At 36.8% G+C, this 13,289-nt stretch overlaps 1 pseudogene; it reads right to left on the bottom strand.

Annotated features, from left to right (window-relative positions):
• Positions 1–939: 939 nt before the first annotated feature.
• LOC142855507 (large ribosomal subunit protein eL29 pseudogene) lies at positions 940–1,386 on the bottom strand (annotated as a pseudogene).
• Positions 1,387–13,289: the final 11,903 nt, after the last annotated feature.

The following is a 13,289-nucleotide window of genomic DNA, read 5'->3' as shown; positions in this document are numbered from 1 at the left end:
TCTTTATATAGTTTGGATAATATTCATCTATCAGATATAGTGTTAGTAAAAATCTTTTCAAATTCTGTGGGATGCTGCTTTGTCTATTTTGTTAGATATTAAAATGGCGACAACAAATTTTTCTTAGGTCTATTTTCTTGGAATATCTTTTCCCCAAACTATTACTCTGAGGTAATAGCTATTTTTGATGTTGAGGCATGTTTTTTGGATGCAGCAGAAGAATAAATCCTGTTTTCTGATCCATTCTGTTTGTATTCTTTTTATTAGGAGAATTAAGATCATTTATATTGAGAAATAACAATGACCAATGCTGTTTATTCCTGTTATTTTGTTGTAGGTAGTGGTGGTGGTATATGAGTGTGTGTGTGTGTTTCTGTGTTTGTGTTTTCTTTCTTTTGATTTTGATAGTATGGGATTATTTATTCATGTGTTTTCATGGATGTAGTTAACCTCCTTTGATGGGAATTTTCCTTCTAGCACCTTCTATGGGATTGGATTTGCAGATAGATATTGCCTTATCATGAAATATTTTATTTTCCCCATTAATGATGATTGAAATTTTTGCTGGGAATGGTAGTCTGAGCTGGCATCTGTGGTCTCAGAATATTTAAGACATCTTTCTAGACCTTTTTGGCTTTTAAAGTCTCCATTGAGCGTAATTCTAATAGATCTGCCTTTATATGTTACTTGAATTTTTTCATTGCAGCTTTTAATATTATTCCTTCATTTTGTAAATTTAGTGTTTTGATTATGTGTCAAAGGTACTTTCTTGTCTAGTCTAATCTATTTAGTGTTTAATATGTTTCTTGTAACTTTTTTTTAACAGAACTTGCCTCAAGTTTATTTGTAAAAACAGCATAAGGTCCTGATCATCTGCAAATACTGTATAGATGTTCACAACAGTCCATCTGTCTTCACATTGGCAGACTGAGACCTTTTCTATGGGGTCTTCACAGGGGCCTGAGCACCTTTGGGAGTCTGAGCTGCAGCTGAGGCCTCTGCCGTGGCTTGAACCTTGGGCTTTGTTTTTTGGAGCCTATGACCCCTGGCCATGTAGCTTCTAATCTGCTTCCCCAGTTTGGGGTGAGCAATGAAAGTGAGACAGGTGAGTTTGCGCCTGGGGCCCTTTGGCATCTTGGGCTTCACCACCTGTGGCTTCATCAGGGCCTTGATGGCGTCTGCACGTGCACTCATGGTCTTTGCATTATTTGCCTGCATCTTCTTCAAGCCTTTCTTGTTGTGCTTCTTGGCAAAGCGCATGTTCCTCAGGAACTTGGGGTCCACCCCCTTGAGAGATTCTTATCTTTGTGACCGAGGTTTCCCGATGCCATTTCTGGGCCATTTCCGGGACTGGTTCTGTGTGGTGTGGTTCTTGGAGTTGGCCATGGCTGGACGGTAACCAGTGGCTCCTGAAGCACCTACCGTCCAGTAGACAGGAAGACTGTTTCTTGTAACTTTATAAATATTTTCTTCCTTAGCTTAGGAAAATTTTCTTCTTTGGTTTTATTGAAAATATTTTCTGGGTCTTTGAGCTAAATTTCTTCTCCTTCCTCTTTTCCTAGTATGCTTAGATTTGGTCTTTTCAGAGTGTCCCAGAGTTCCTGGGTTTTGTTTTATGGACTTCTTAAATTTAACACTTTCGTTGATCAATGTATCTATTTCTTAAGTATCTTCAACATTTGAGTGTCTCTCTTCCATCTCTTATATTCTGTTGATGAGACTTGCCTCTATAGTTCCTGGTTGAATTTAAAAATTTTTCACCTCCAGAATTTCCTCAGTTTGTTTTCTTTTTTGACTCTATTTTCTCTTTTTAGGTCTTGAACAGTACTATTCATCTTCTTCCAATGTTTGTGTTCTCCTGGATTTCGTTGATTCCTTTAAGGGGTTTATTAATTTCCTCTCTAAGAACTTTTATCATTTTCACACAAGTAGTTTTAACGTCTTTTTCTTGTGTTTCAGCTGTGTTGGAATATTCAGAGCCTGTTGTGATAGGCTTGTTAGGGTGTAAAGGAGACACATTACCTTGCTTGTTATTGTGTTTTTATGCTGCCATCCAGGCATCTGGGATAGGGATAATTATAGGTAATAGCTGCTGATTTCAATTTTTGTCTTTTTTGGGTCAGTGTTTTCTCCCTTGGTTTCTATTTCCTCTGTAGTTTTTAGGGGAGTGTGTGGCCCGGTAGAAAATTTTCTATGGACCTGATAAGTGTGGCCTCTTGGGGTTCCTATTAAAATGTTTTTCTAGATATTGTGATCTGATACTTAGGAATGTCCTAAGAGGTCTAAAAGGGTTCACAGAAGGAAGGAGAAAAGAGTGCTCAACTCGGATCTACTTAGTCTCCTCGGAATGGGTGTAGACAGTGAAATGAGGTCACCCTAGAAGGTCTGATACAGTGCAGGGAATGAGACTGGGGCATTGGGTATTTCCCTGGCCTGCTCAGCTGCTGTGTTCCTAGGAAATGACTGCTAGTGTTAGAGGATGGGATGATGGGATGAGTTGGGGGAGGAAAGAAAGGTGAGATGAAAAGATCTTCATGATCTCTTGGGGATCGAGTAAGAAAGGTAATAGCAGATGTTCAGCTACAGAGCTGTGAATCAGACTGGATGGTATTTGAATTGGAAGGTCAAAAGGAGAAGTGAAGATCTGTAGTCAGCCTATATACTTCCCTGGCAGGAGTCTCTCTGTTTCATTTCTAATTTAACAAATATGTACAAAACCCGGGCATTGTTCAACAGCATCTACTTCTTAGTTGCTTTCAATATCTACAGGAGTGAGTCATTAAAATAAATAATCATGCATTTAATAAGCCACATGGAGGGAATCACCAAGAAACTCAAGGGCAGTGGCACCATAAAATTTGTCACTACATTCATCTCCCTTCACAAACTATTGAATTACTGAAAACAATGCTGACTTCCTCTTTAACTGCTAGACAATCTCATTGGAAGTGATACTCAGAATTATCATGTAGGATATTTAAATTTAAGGCATTATCATTTGTGGTACCATGTGAGAATTGGTAATTTATGGTATGAGAAACTCATTTTATCTTTTTTTTCTCCCCAGCCTAGCCATTTCTTTGTTGATTCAATAATTACTACCTGTGATTATCAGGGGCATAATCCTCCCTTTCCAGGACCACAAATAGGCAATGGGAACATTAGTTCAGCTTTAAGTCCTATGATATTTGCCTGCGGCTTTTGATCACATGAGAAATTATTGTGTGCAATCTTCTGGGGGAACTTTGGTAACTATGTATGAACCAGTACCTATTGTTCTAAAGATCTTGCCAGAAAAAAAAAATATTGCCAGGTAACAATCTTTTCTGCTATTCCATTCCAAAGACACACTGGAAGACATAGGGGAGTTAGAATATTCATGGCTTGAAAGAGACATGATAAAAATATATTTAATTTTTAAAAATAAGTAAAAAATTTAAAAAGAGACTGGTTAGAGTTCTCCTTTGATATCCTAAACCTAAAAAGTGTCCTTGGGAATATTCACATGTTCTCCTACCAGTCAATTGTGGAGAAAAATGGACAGGCAATCAGGGGAACCATTACTACAACCTCAGGGATGTACACAATCGTGATGAGGAAGGAAGATTTTAGAAGACTAAGTTGTTAGCACTGGTAATTCATGACCTTTACTATTCTGAAATATTTCTTCTAAGATCTCTGCATTTTGAGTTCAGGCAAAATCTTTGATTATACTTGTTTGTAAACTTATCTTAGATATTCCTCCTTAAAGTGAGAAACTTAAGAGAAACTTAGACACAAGGAAAAGTCTTGTATCTGACTTGCTAGAGAGAAATAGTGGACCAAGGAATAAATTAGTATTTGGTAAATAGAAAGTAGATGAATCATATCCTACCAAGAATTTGTAGTCAAAATAGCATTCCACTATAAAATGTAGACATGCATGAAATAAAATATAATAATGTTTTATAAGCCTAGGTACCATGCAGTCTGGACAGTAATTCCTAAATTAGCATCTCGTGGTGATAGTAGAAAGAACAGAAAAATGGAAAAGATTAATTAGGGAGTCCAGAAAAATGTGCTGAATACATGAGAATATGTTGTAGCAAACATCTGACACTGGAAAAAAAAAACCTTCGAAAAAATGGATTTCCCATTAAATGATGCTGAGACAAGTGGTTATTAGTATGGTAAAAACGAAAGAATGCATCTGCTTTATACCATATGCAAATATATTCTGGAGAGATTGCAAATCTAAATATCAGAAAAAAAAAGATGTTTTAAGAATGTCAAAGGACAAGATTTACCATTTTTGGACCAGGTTAAAAAATTCCAAAACATAAAATTGATGAGAATTTGATTATATGAAAACTAAGCATATCACAAATAGACTAATAAGAACAAGATATATACAAGAGTGAATATTTGTAATATAAATAAGTCAAAAAATATTTGTAGCCAGAATAAATATTGTTGGAGACCAGCTTCGATGAAGATACCTCTTACCAGTGTAGGGGCAAGGGGATTAGAAAATTAAGTACAAAAATGTGATTGAAAATAGTAAAACAGAAAATGTAAGATAGTACTGTGAGGGAGTTCCAGTGAATACTAAAGTTTCCCGCATTTAATTTCCATTAGCTTAAAATACCCTCGACCCCAAAAGTTAAGAGTAAGATTTAAAAAAAAAATCGTGCATTAACACGATACAAGGAAATGAATATACCAGTTGAAGGACGCAGGTTACAGTTTTAGATAAATATTTTGCTGCTAGAACAAGACAACTTAATGGTCACAACTTTGACCAGAATATTTTCTAGACAAACCACTCCCTGGGAGGAATCCATTGATATCTCCTTAAGGGAGTAGGAACTTAGTTGGATCTTAGACTTATGTTTGAGGTAGAAACAGATCTATTTCTTAATACCTGAATCCAAGGTCTGGATATTAGCCACACCTGTTGACAATAACCTTGACAGTGCAGAACTCTCTACCTAACTCTAGGTGGGACTTTTGTTTGAGGTAGAAACAGACAATAAATTTGAAGGAATAGAAACAAGTTCCAACTCTCTGATCTTTCTATAATCACAGTGGAATGGTTACAACTTTGAGCAAGCTGAAGGTCCCTCATCTTCAGAAAAAGTAGACATAGTCTCTCATTTTGGAGACCTCCACAAAACAGTAAACAAAAGAATAAAAGAACAAACACAATGACTCACTGGATGCTTTGTTTAAGAAGTAAGTCAAATGACCCGTAAATATGCAAAAATATGTTTAAGCCCAATACATTTCATAAAAACTTAAATAGAATTAAAATCAGAGATAATTTTCTTCCTAAACTGCCAAAAAATTTGAATGTTTAACATGTCTATTATAAGGAGCAAAGCATAAATCCATGGAATCCAGATGCTTTGTTAGTAAGAAAATTAAGTGATAGGTCTCATATAGACTTGAAGCCAAGTAAGGCAATCAATGGTCTATCTAGAGTCTGTGACTGTGTGCCTCCACTCATCGACGGAAGAGGGATTATTTTACAACTGTTTCTCAGGACTCATTGTATAACTTAAGTGTTTAAATGTAAAAAATGAATAAAATATAATTTATATATCTGCATAGAAATTATTAAGTGGACAAAATTAGAACAGAATACAAATGAATAAACCTCACAAACTTGAGAAATAAAACTGTAGATTATAAAACAGCTTGGTGCAGATGGTACCACTTAAGTCATTTCAAAAGCACACAGATGATAACACATTGTTTACGCATAGAAACACATGTAAAATGTACCAAAACATGGATGGAGATATAACAAGATGCAGAAAGAATTATATTCTATAACATTAGCCAATTCTCATTTCACAGGGACATGGCCATTTAGTGAAAGAACAGAGGATACTCTTTGGGAAGGGAAGCTACAGTTTGAGGTTTTAGTAAATATGAATTATTTATCTCTCAATATTCAGTAATATGAAGGAAATACTGAAAAATGTCAGGAAACCTAGAATCTAGACTTTAGATAAATGGAGTTTGTTTCATTTAAATAAACTTTAAAATTATTTATTTGTTTATTTTATGTATATGGATGTTTTGCCTATATGTATGTCTGTGGAGAATGTGCATGTTTGGTCACTCTGGAAAGGCATCAGAACCCCAATAGTGGCATTACAGATGTTTGTGAGTTGCCATTTGAGTGCTAAGGCACAAACGTGAATCTTATGGAAGAGCTGTCAGTGTTTTAATCAGTAAGAAATCACTCATACCACTTAAATAAATTCTTTTTATTAGAACTTGCTACAAGTACTGTGTTGAGCATTGAAACTTTAGGAAGTTGTCTAACTTAATATTTCTCATTCTATGATATTACATACTTAAATAATTTGTTAATTAGAAAAATAATTGTAGAAGATTATACCAAGTATGGATATTAAAGATTGGGAAGATTTTGAGAAGGGCCTATTAATTTTATTTTCTACATGTACATGTATCCATAGAAAGGTTACATAGGATACAGTTTATTTACAGTTTATAATTGCGTTGAGGAGTTGATGATCAACATGGAACTGAGAAGCATACTTTCTAAGAACGGCAAAATACAAGACAGGTATGGTCAGACTATACCATATGAAAAGTAAAAATGGGATTGCGAAAGTGCCCAAATGGAATCAGTGTATACTAATATGACAGCATATTTGGTTAGAAAATATGGAGTAATCCACACTTTATAGAGAGTTTATTAGTCATTTGTGGCATGTTTATGATTGAAAAAAGAAAGAGGGGAATTATTAAATAGCGTGTCTATTTGGCAAGAAATGAGGTTTAGAAATTTCTCGAAGTCATGGGGAGGGAGTAGTAGTAAGTTAATAGAGCAATCTTTTGTATTTTTTCCAGTTTTCTAGCATAGGTCCAGTGGGAGGGTGGCGCAGGGCTCCTGCTGTGCTGAAAACCTAGATTGACTTGCCCTCCAGATTTCTCAGAAATGGCGTGCTCATTTGGGAACAGAGTTGCAAAGCATTTTATTCCCATTCCTGTGGTAATGAAGCTTGGACTCCTGCTGAGCCAATGTGAAGTGAAAACATGGGGATGGAAATGTGTTAGCATCAATTAAGCAATAAAGCAGTCAAACTTACTGATACTGTGTGTGAACACATCTAACAAATTTCATCTTAATGAGGCGTTGGAGGTTAACATATTAATTGTAGCTTTTAGGTCTTGTGTTGTAACTATAACCCTCTCCACAATAGACAGTCCTCCTCTTGCTCCATGTAGATGATTCATTTACAAAGCCAAAATTTTAGCACTACACCAAAGACCTATTATCTGACCATTATGTATGTCAAGGAGCCAACAGTGATACTTTAGTTCCCCTTGGGCTCCATTACTGATGTAGAGAATCATGATCTGTCAGTCTATCATTCAGCTTTGGGACCAAGTCCTGCACTTGCAACCACAGTCCTGTGGTACTTTCCCAACCTCTGTAGCCTAGTCTCAGCTGTAAGACCAGGCTTGACTTTTCATCTCCTGCAGATTGTCTCAGGATCTCTAGTGATGTTTCGATATCAGTGGTTCTCAATATGAGGGTCTTGCCCCTTTCGGAGATCATAAGAGCCTATCACAGGGGTAACCTAGGACCACTGAAAAACACAGATATTTCCATTATGATGCAAAAAAGTAGCAAAATTACAGTTATTAAGCAACAATGCAAATGATCTTATAGTTGTCAGATCATTACAACATAAGAAAGAATATTACAGGGTCTCAGCATTAGGAATGTTGAGAACCATTATTCTAGATTAATGTATTAATATCTTGCCTACATGCTGTACTAACTCTACCAGCCTCTCTCTCTGCTTCAAGTAAAGCCTCTTTGAACACCTTGAATTCTACTATGACCTCTTTAATCCTCCACAGTTATTCTACTCTATATGTATATATAAATATATATGATATATGTGTCTACACACATAAAATTACTACTTTATAGGTAACATAGTATCTAAGAGTTAAAGTTAGTAAAACATTGAAATAAACGATGCTGTTTGATACCAGTACCAGCTATCAAAGGAATCAGAATTCAGTGGCAAATTAAAGTCAATGAAATTGATTTAACTTGTGAATGTACATGTTACTCAGTGAATTCTAATGTAGAGGACAAAAATTTATCTGTCCATGTCTCTTACATAACTTATAACATTGCTGTTACTAAAATACTCTGGAGAACAAAATGAGAAAGGATAGGGAAGGAAATGATCTTGCCTTCCTGTTTTCAGGTCTGGGAAATGCCTCAACAGCAGCGACAAGTTGCACTATTGTGGAACCTAGTAGTGTGTGTGAGGTTTCCTGGCTTTTTTCTCTAAGGCGGTAATAGTTTCTTCAGAAGCAGATATATTTTCAAGGTTGCAGTTCTACATTTCTTCCTTTATAATATAGGAATAGGGTGACAGTAGCATCTTATATATATCTACAAGGAATCCCACTAACCCCATCAACACTCTTTTCTTTTTCTTTTAGGGCAATGATTAAGTCTAAGAAATATCAAATGAAACTACAATAGGTTCAGTTACTGATGTGGGCTTCCCCTCTGTATGTTGTGAATACCATTGGTTAATAAAGAAACTTCTTTGGCCTATAGCAAGGCAGAACTTAACTAGGCAGGGAAAAATAAACTGAATGCTGGGAGAAAGAAGGTGGAGTCGGAGAGAAGCCATGTGGCCTCACAAGAGACAGATGCCAGAACTTTACCTGGTAAGCCACAGCCTCGTGGCAATACACAGATTAATGGAGATGGGTTACTTTAAGATATGAGTTAGCCAATAAGAAACTAGAGATAATAGGATGAGCAGTGGTTTAATTAATACAGTTTCTGTGTGCTTATTTTGGGACTGAGCAGTTGGGAACAAACATGTGGCCTCATACAGGTTATGGGCATGTTGAACAATTTGAGACAATGAAAATACAGAAAAATTTGCTAGTGAAATTATTGGGGCAGTTTCTTATCAGTAATCTATCTATCATTTGTCTATCTATCTATCTATCTATCTATCTATCTATCTATCATCTATCTATCATCTATCTATCTATCTATTTCTCTCTCTCTCTCTCTCTCTCACACACACACACACTTTTTCTAAACATTGTCATCAGTTCAATTGTTATGGTTTAGCCTAACCTTCCTAAGTACAAAGTCCACCCACTGAGCAAATTATAGTCAAAGAACTCAAAAAAAATACAGCTGTGAAAGGTACTTGTATCACTTCCTTAAGGTAGCTGTATCACGTCTCTGATGTGCCACCTGCTTCTGGACTGCTGATAACGGAAATCCATAAATGTTCTTATTTTTAGGCCAATGGATGATAGGGTTTCTGTTGTTTTATACTAGTTGATGCAATCAAAATGTTTTATATGGAATGTCTTAGAAGAATTTCCTTAATCAACAGAATATAGCATATTGGCATGCTACAACAAGTCTAAGGCAAGAGAACACGATTTTTCTGTGTGCTCCATTTGAGGACAGTTACTATCTAAGTCAAGTTCACCAACTTCTTTAGGCACTCTTTCCATTGCTAAAGACTTTCATATCTATCCCTCAACACACACACACACACACTCACATTTGCAGATTTTTGTATGTGCACATGCACTTCACGAGTCATTCTTTGGGGAATATTTACAATAGTTGCTTTTTACTCTTTAGAATCCCTGTGGGGGGAGCCACCACACTGCTTTCACGTACATCACAAGAAAGACTTCCTCTTTCTTATAAATGATGCCCGGCATGAGCTTGGCTTGTTTCTAGCTAGCTTTTCCTAACTTAAATTTTCCTAGTCTATCTTTTACCTCTGGCTTTTTATCTTTCTCTATTTTTGTATATCCTTTCTTTCCTTCTTACTCCATGTCTGGCTATGTGGTTGGGTGGCAAGCCCCTTCTTTTCTCACTCCTTATTTTGTTCCTAGATCTTCTCTTCCTAGATTTCTCCTGCTATTTATTCTTTCTCGCTGCCAGCCCCACATATACTTTCCCCTGCCTAGCTATTGGCTGGTCATTCAGTTCTTTATTGTACCAGACAGGTGTTTTAAGCAGGCAAAGTAACACAGCTTCACAGAGTTAAGAAAATGCAACAAGAAGGGATGAAAAACATCTTTGCATCATTAAACAAATGTTCCACAGCATAAACAAATGTAACACATCTTAAATTAACATTCCATAAATATTCACCTTGAGTTTATTGTTTTCTTTGTTTATTTGTTTGTTTTACAATTGGGTCTTCATATATTTTAAATCAATAGCTTCCATTAGCCTGGGACATGCTAAAGGTATTGTAGACTCACTAGCCAGCAAACTCCAGGACTCCACATTTCCCACCTTCCCAGTTCTCGGATTACAAGTGTGCATCACCCTACTCAGTTTTTTTTTTTTTTCCTGAACTCTGGTTTTCAAACTCAGGTTTTCATAATTGCACAGCAAGGGCTTTACAGACTGAGCTGTGTCTGTAGCCCCTTTTCAAATCTACCTTGAGAGATCTTAACTAAGGTTGCTTATAGTTTGATTACCTGTTATCCCAGACAGGTACTTTGTAGGTAAGGGAACAGAATCTAGAGTGGCAGACTCAGTACATAAGCAAACATCTCGCCTACATATTGTCCAAAATGCTTAAGACATTCAAGAACTGTTTTTCCATTCCACTATGGAAGACTTTATGAAAATTTAAAACTTTTTCTATATTTTATTCTAAAATACCAGATGTGTGGCTAAGATCGCATCAAATACAGCCTTCAAAGTTACAGGTCACAAGAAAGGTTAGATACTCTCTCAGGCAATTTATGAATCCTATTATTCAGAAATATTCATGTTATCCCCAAATCTCTTTCTGCTGTCACTTACATTGAAATGGGGAAATCTAGAGACTAGACATTTCTGTATCATTTATATGGTGACTATTTTGGTATCTTTCTCAGAATACTTCCTGGCATGTTCCAGTGCAGCACAGGCTGTAGATCTAACTAGTCATATTGTGAATGTTCCTTTTGCTTTCTTGGCAATTGTTAGTGATTTGGGCACACTCTTGCCACTTAAGTAGTAGATTGTTGTGCTGTGTCTTCAGAAGTATATCTTAGGAACAGGCAGTTGATGAAGACATCAGGGACTATGAGGTACTCAGGTATCACTATTCAAAGATGGAAGTGGTAGCTTCTATCAGATGATGAAGGTTTACTAGGGCCTGGTGATGGTGATTCTCTGAATGGCAAAGGCAATGATAAGAGAGAGGGCTGAAGCTCTTAACCTCAGCTAGTTGATAGTGTTAGTCTAAACTTTTTACGGACAGAGGATATGGGTAGAATTCCTGCAATTCTGACAACCTGGTCTTGGAGAGCATGATTATAAAAGGAGTGAATGTGACTGAAGGCATGAAATTCATAGATGATGTGACTACTAGAACAATATTCTCATCTCTCTGTTAATATTCTGTTTGTGTACTCCAAGGAGCATCACCGCCGCCAGATCTGAACAGAGTTGCACTATTCCCCTTAAGCCACATCCAGGGATGATGATGACATTTTACTCTCCAGTCCTTCATCTGGAGTGCCCACATGGGATAGAATGGTGCTAGGACACAGCCAGAGCCAGGCAAGGTTTCTGCTGACTCCATTCCCCTGCAAATTTACATACCTGCGGACAACGCCAAGGCAGGAACCACATAGTTGCTTATAATCAAATCTGCAAGCTTCTATGGCTGAGGTAACAGTGGGAATAACAATGATAATGCTATCGTTGTGCCCTGTCTGTTGGTGAGTACCCCAGCATGATACTGTGCCAGAGGAGGCAGGAAGGCTGTGGTTTCTGCTTTAGTCTTGGCTTCACAATTGTGAGAGTCTGCCCTCAGTTGGCCATGTCTATAATATTGGAGAATAAATATCCTGATATTTGGTGTTCAAGGTCATAAATCTCTATTGTTTTAGGTGGTATTACTTCTGGGCATTCCAGTACAGAGTTTCTGATATGGTGTGCTAAATTGGCCTTCTAGACAGCTACCTTCCACACCAATCAATTGGGTTTCTGGGCTTTGCTGTAGGTCAAATTCCTTCAGTATCACTTCTCAAAGCATATTGTGGCTGTTCATGGTGTGTTTGCTGGCTATTTGTGGAAATCTTTCTGGAAACAAAACTACTGCATATATACTGAGTTACTTATCTGTGTAGGCTTGGAGCTGTAAGGTGTGTGAAACTTCCAACTCATTAGTTTTACCACTGCCTTGCCCAGAACAGTTGCTAAGACACTCTCGCATGCTCATTACTAAATAAGGAGAAACTATCACCCCTCTGTGAGGCTGGAATCCCAGGTACTCGGATCTTTTGTTTCTTTGTGCCTTGTTGCTCCTCTGCCTGTGTGTCCATCTGTCTCTCTGTCTCTCTCTGTCTCTGTCTCTTTGTCTCTCTCTCTCTCATGCATGTCACCCTCCTCTCTTGTTGTCAGTGGTTTATCATCAAAACTCATTCCACAATGTCGTTGTACATGTTACTTTGGTTCTTTCTAGAAAAGGTGAGCACAGGGCAGTTGTAATTTCAGCCATTTCAGATCTTGCTTCACTTTCCTTTATTTAATTACACTTAGTTACTACATGAAATAGATATCACTATATCATTTCTTTTTATACATAATATTATTGTTTGTTACTAGCAGCCCCTTAGTCCTTCCATATCTTCTTCCTTTTTTCTCATTGGTTCAATTCCTTTTTTCTAATATTGACACATCTCTTTCCTTGTCCCACTTGGTGTGTGTGTGTGTGTGTGTGTGTGTGTGTGTGTGTGTGTGTGTGCCTTAATGACATATACATAGATGATAAATGACCGAAACATGTGGTATTCAGTATTTCCTGATATTCACACTTCATATTAAACTGGGAGGAGTGTATACCATTGATTCCTTGCTCAATGACTTTACATTCATTTCCTTGTTCTGTATTGCTCTAGTATTCTAGATAGTTTATTTTGCTAACCATCCTTGTGTCAACATCTAGAGATCAAAATGTACTTATTGGAAGTGTGTGGGCTGAACTCACTCCATGGCATTGAGCATTTAAAATGACATATGTTTAATTGTATCTCCCTGGAGAATATGTAGATTCATAAAATAGTATCCTAGAGATAATTTTCCAGTTGTGTCTGGATCTCTATGGGAACATGCATAAAAAGTATTTTTCTATCAAAATTAAATTTAAATAATATAACATTCTTAGAAGTATGTATTCTTACCCTCTGAGAGTATTAATATCTCATTTCTCTATTCTCATAGCATTATAGAAACAAGTAAGTCA

Source organism: Microtus pennsylvanicus, chromosome 8 (assembly GCF_037038515.1).
Source record: "Microtus pennsylvanicus isolate mMicPen1 chromosome 8, mMicPen1.hap1, whole genome shotgun sequence".
NCBI lineage: Eukaryota > Metazoa > Chordata > Mammalia > Rodentia > Cricetidae > Microtus > Microtus pennsylvanicus.
The sequence above is the reverse complement of the archived record's forward strand: the minus strand, read 5'-3'. Positions and strand labels throughout refer to the sequence as shown.